Below are 6055 nucleotides of genomic sequence, written 5' to 3' on the forward strand. Positions count from 1 at the left end.
TGTAGGCAAATAATGGTGGCAGCAAGAAGCACTTGCCTGTTGGCTCACACTTGCAAAGCACTTGAAGAATCTCAAATTATCTCTGAATGTTAAAAATGTGTGATTCCAAATTCCTTTCCCTCTGGGCGGGCTCACATGTTTTGGCCTCAAAGAACTGTTGTCTTAGTTGAAGCGATGGCTCTGCTCCAAGTGGAAAAATAAATAACTCCTGAGTGAGCCAGAAATCCAGGTAACGAGCACAGGTGACAAGTGCTGAGGGAGCAAGGGTCTGGCTGGCTGTGCTCATGTGCATGACTGCTTTACTAAAACATCTTCTGAGTATCCCTTTCTGCAACACTTTTAGGCTGTGGCATAGACATGCTCATAATACCAGGCCTGAATAATGGCAAACGTGAATGTGTTATGATGCAAAGGAAACTTTGTGTTTTGAGGCCTCACTTTCCTCATTTGTAAAACTTGTCCACTTGATTTCTAAGGCCTTTTCTAATGACGACATTTTATAATTTAATGAATACTTAAACTCACTTTATAGAGTAATTTTGCTAGTATTACTTCAGATTTTCATTAAGAAATATTGACAAACTTGTAGATCTGGGATGTCCACCAGTCCAGGGCTAGACACACTGCCCCACAGCTCTGCCGCCTCCAGTGAATAAAGGCCGTTGTTACCCCTTCCTCTTTCTGGGGTAAGAAAGGGTCTGGGCTGAGCCTTAGGTCAGGCTGCCTCAGCCCTGAGGATGAGCTGTAGTTGGGGCCCAGGATTCTCCCTCCCTGCCCATGACCCTCAGAGGGAGGGAGGGAGGGGCTCATGGCTCTTTCTCAGAGCACAAGAGACTGTAGGTGCTCCCCTCCCTCTGTTCCTTTTATTTAATGAAAACTGAAATGAAAGAGAAAAACAAACAAAAAACCAGGAAGATGAAATATGAATAGAAACCTGAAACAGACAACACAGCATCTTTTGGGTACCACGTTTCATCTTTTTTCAGAGTCAAGGTAGTTTGGCACAGTGTGGCTTTTCTGTGGACTGGGAATGTAAGACTTGAACTCGAGTTTCAGCTCTGACATAGCCTTGAATTTCAGCTCTGACACTAACGGGATGACATCCCTCAACCTTGAGGAAATGGGTTTCCTCATGTGAAACATGAAGGGTTTGACTGATCTAATAATTCAGTTTAGCAAACATTTATTAATGGTCTCCTACACTCAGGACCCTTCACTAGGACATGAGGGTGGACTTGGGGAAAATACAGAGATAAAGATGTGGAGAAGTGCTCAATGAAGTACATACCCAATGGGAAAAAAGACAAGGTTAAGCATTATAATAGGAAAAACAAACCATGCAGTTCTAGGAGCACAAGGGAGGCATAAGGTGCCTTTGAACTTTCAAGTATTATGAAAGCTGATGAACACCTATAGCTGAAGAGCCTTTTAAGGAAAGGTGTTTTTTGGTCTGCGTTTCAGACACTGTAACTCATGTATACAGCTCACTGCAGCAGCTACTTAGAACCACAATCTACTACGGTGATTAGGCATGTCTACTGTCACTGCTAATTGCACTCTACAGGGTGTAAGAGAAATGAAAACGTGGGAAGATGGAGTTTTTCCAGTTCGGGAATTGACCTTTAAAAGAATCAGGGCAGGGAGAGGGTAATGAAGCTGGTAGAGGAAACTGGTGTAAATATCCCTGACATAAAATTGAACTAATTTAGTTCAATTGGGAGGAAGCCCAATTACTTTAAAGAAAAATATTACCTGAATTATACAATCATTTTTTAAAAATGCAATTATATTATTTTCAAGTATGTGTGGTAAGTTGAACTGATTGCTACAAAAGCATCTAAGTTTAAGTGCTATTGGAATCTTCTTTTAATGGATAAATAAGTCTGATTTATTAAGAATATTTTTTAAATGCACATTATTTATATGTTAATGTGTTTAAAATAAAATGACCAGTCAAGCTCTCTAAATTTTGCTCATGCTGTTCATTTGTTTAGTGACCTTTCTTTTCACATAAATGGTTCAGAGGTAAACTAGACTTCTGGTTTTCAAAAGTTTACACATCAGTATAGTCTGGGAAAATGCTGTCTCACTTGGATTCTTGTCTACTAGAAACAGTGCACTTTTATTACAATCAGATCTGAAACTAATTTCTAAAGAGCTATCATTAAAAGAGTTATCAAAGAGGGAGGCCAACTGGTTACTGTTATTTGCCATTTGAAGGGCATGATGGACCAATTTTTGGAAGCTCTTCTTGGGCACGAGAGCACTGACAGCCATTGGGAAGATGGAAGTAAAACAAAGTAGAAAAGAGAGTTCCTCACAGTGTCTGCTTAAGCTTGGCTATTGGTCAGGAAAGAAGGAAGTCATATCCAGTAAAGAAGTAAGGAGAAGCTGAGATGACAAAGTTTTAAAAGCATCCCAGGCTTAGTCAGGTAGCTCAGCTGGTTAGAATGTCCTTCCTATACCAAAGTTGTAGGTTTGATCCCGGTCAGGGCACATGCAAAAGAAGCAACCAATAAATGCATAAATGAGTGCAATAAGGACTCTCTCTCTCTCTTCCCCTACCCCTATTTTCTCTCTCCAATAAAAAAAAAGCATCCTGAAAGAGGAGGCAGTCTGGGTGCAGGAAGCTACTGGGTTGTTTTCTTAAAAAGCATTTGAAAACATGGGAAACACATGTAAACGCCCTGGATCAGCTTTAGGCACTTACCACAGTGTTATTAAACTGGCAGAAATTGTCATGAGGTGACCTTCCACTCTGTCCCCCAGAGTCATGTGGTCTAAAATATCCAATTCTCCAGTTTATAGGTCCAGAAATGTAATATTATCCACTTACTCTTAGACAATAAGATTTAGGGAAAATTGACTCATGCTATTAAACCTGGAAGAGAGTGATTTATAAAGTATGTGTAGTAATTAGTAAAGGAGACTGACCTGGCACTAACGAACTGCAGCCCTCACTTCCTCTGCCCTGGCTCACTGTCGGGGAGGTCATGCCTCTTCAGGTACAAAATTACATACCTGAAGGTAGCTCCTGTGTGCTCAAATAGAGCAAAGGAAGGTAGGTATGTTTCATCAAGGTGAGAGGAACTCTATGTATTGCTCTTACACATTTTGGGCATTTTTCTGTATGTTCTGTGATGCTTGGTAATGAGGGTATTTTCAAAAATCTGTAGTAAAATAAAAAAAATAAGGGCAGTACACATGAAATTACTTAAAACCAAATGTAGTACTATCTTTGTAAATTTCTTGAACTTGGCAGAATGAAAATATTGGCAACCCTATGACAGGTCCTGCTTTGTTCTCTTTTAGAGGCTCATTTGTGGTTCCATGCAACCCGCAAGTCTGAGAATCACTGATTTAGAAAACTGAAGTGAGATCTGTATACCAGTGGCTTTGAAGCTTTTGACCAAGATCCACAAAGTAAAACAGTAGTACCACATGAAAAAGTACAGGCAACTCACACCTACTGAAATATGCATATGTAAATATTTACCCATAGAATTAAAAGATTCACAAAACAACACTTATTTTAAGGTGGAATTTGCCAGTCTCATCTATCCTACTCATTAAAAATGTTAGTTGCTATTCAACAATTCGATCTCGTGACCCACCGATGAGTCACAAGCCACAATGTGAAAAACACTGCTCTAGACTCAGTGCTCTCTCATTCCAGGACATAGCTGAACAAACACTGGCAGATGTTTCCTTTTTGAATCTCATTTTCTAGGCTCTCCTCAGATTACATCCCTCTTGTTGCCCATTTGTTGTCCTGGAAAGATTACGATACAGTTGATCAAATAAGAACTTTCTTTATGCTAGTTATATCTTGGCCCTCAAGATATTCTCTTGCCACCTTGCTTAGATTGAGAAATATTCTTTAGTTCTTTGGATTTGGAGGCCACGTGGTCTTTTTTTTTTACAATACAAGGAAGTTTCATTAGCCCCACATTTACAAAATGTATTTTATAGTAGGTTATTCTGCAGACTAGCAATTCCTATCTGTTTTGATTAATTTTATTTGCCACAATTGCACAGCATGCTATTTTACTTAGTACTCAATTTCAAAATTTGGTGATGGTTGGGACAGAGGGACACCTTACTCCAGCTCTTAAATATTGATCAAGCAGTATAAAATAGAGAATTGAGAGGAAAAGAAAATGAAAGAAATGAATGATTAAGTTAAATGTCCAGCTATAATTCGTTTGGCTAGGTAAACCTGCCACCAGGGTAATGAAGAACAAGAAATATGCCAGGTAGGTTTTGTGGTCATTACTCTCTTCTTTTGGATCACAGGACTGCTGCCCGTGCAGCAGTGTTTTATGACGGTTCGGAGTGTGGCTGTGATGCCAGGCTGTCTGGGGTCCGACCCACCTGCCGCCCTGTGCATCATAGGTAGGTCCTGTGATGCCCCTCCTTAGGATGAGGGGACTGAGCCCCAGAGCCATATACTGAGTGCCCTTGAACAAGTTTCTTACCTCTCTGAGATTCATCTATAAAATGAGGAACACTAAGAGTACATATTTTGTAGAATTGCCATGAGGATTAAATGAGTTTTCATGTTTACTTAACCTGGCACATGGTAAACACATTCATTTTAATTATTACAATGATCATACAGCCAGGGTGTTACAGGCTGAGTCTGAGTCAGTCATCTGGATTCAAGAACTAGCTTCTCACTTACTAGCTGTATAACATTGAGAAGATTACTTAATCTTTTTTAAGCCTCAGTGTCTTTATTAAAAAATTACACCACTACTGTTAACAATAATATTTACTGCAGTGTTATTTAATGTTTCAGATTTAATGACACCACAAAGGGCTTATTAAAGATGACATACAAAAATACAGCAAAGTAGTCAAAATTACCAATGTGTTCCCATTTTGTATTTACTCAAAAAATACAGTCTTCTAAACATATATTGAGATCTTGACCTATCCATCAGCAGTCTTGAATAAAGCACAATTTAATAGCCCTTTCTCTTTATGTTTTCCTAAAAAAAGGAACAACATTATCCCTAAAAGAACCAAACATAAAACTTCAAATAAAGTTGAAGAATTTACTCCAGTTCAATAACCGTCCTATAAGGCAAATCTCTCCTAGCAAAAATTGAAGAAAAGTCAAATTTAAAAGGCTACTATAATTAGAACTTTTGATAATGACACTTAAACTGATTAATATCCAATAGTGCCCACTCCACTGAAGCATATTTTTAGGCAGTTATACTTTTATATTAAATTAAACATTTGTTGAATAAATTGGCTTATGTAGTAATGTCTCCATTTGGCTTTTCGAGATAATTCTGTAATGACGTGGCCAGTGTAGCTAAGGGCTTCTCCTGTGCTGTTCTCTTTGCCTGGAATGTCCTTCTCATCTATTGTCACATGGTTGACTTTTTTCTCATCATTCAGAAGTAACCTTTCCTGCCCATTGTACCTAAGGGGGGTTCATCCTTGTCCCCTGTCACCTACCACCATATTGCATTTTTTCGTAGCCCATATCAATGGTTGAAATAATACTGTTTATCTGTGAGTTGCTTTTGCCTATCTCCTCCACTAGATCTAAAGTTTCATGAGAGCAGAAATCTTGTCTATAACATTCACTCTGTATTATTTTTCTAGATAAATATAGCAGCTTAAAACAATGCACATTTATTATCTTAGTTTCTGCGTATCCAGAGTCCGTTCAGAGGCTACCTGGGCCCTCTGCTTCAGGTTTCAGCAGGCAGGAATGAAGGTGCTGGCCAGGCTGCAATCTCACCCGAGACTTGGAGTCCTCTACAGAGCTCCTTCAGAGTGTGGCAGAATCTACTTCTGTGGTTGTAGGATATAGGTTCTCTTTTTCTTGCTAGATGTCAGCTGGTGGGATGTTCACAACTTCTATAAGCTCCCCAAGGTTCTAGCCATTAGATTTTTTTCAACATGCTGTTTACTTCTTCAAGGTTAACAAGAGAGTCTCTGACTTTTAGGTCTTTTTTAAAGAGCTCACCTGATTAGGTCATTCCCACACAGGATAGTCCCATTTTGATAAACTCAGAGTCAACTGATCTAGGGA

This window comes from Artibeus jamaicensis, unplaced genomic scaffold (genome assembly GCF_021234435.1).
Source record: "Artibeus jamaicensis isolate MK-2021 breed Jamaican fruit bat unplaced genomic scaffold, CSHL_Jam_final contig_391, whole genome shotgun sequence".
NCBI classification, from domain to species: domain Eukaryota; kingdom Metazoa; phylum Chordata; class Mammalia; order Chiroptera; family Phyllostomidae; genus Artibeus; species Artibeus jamaicensis.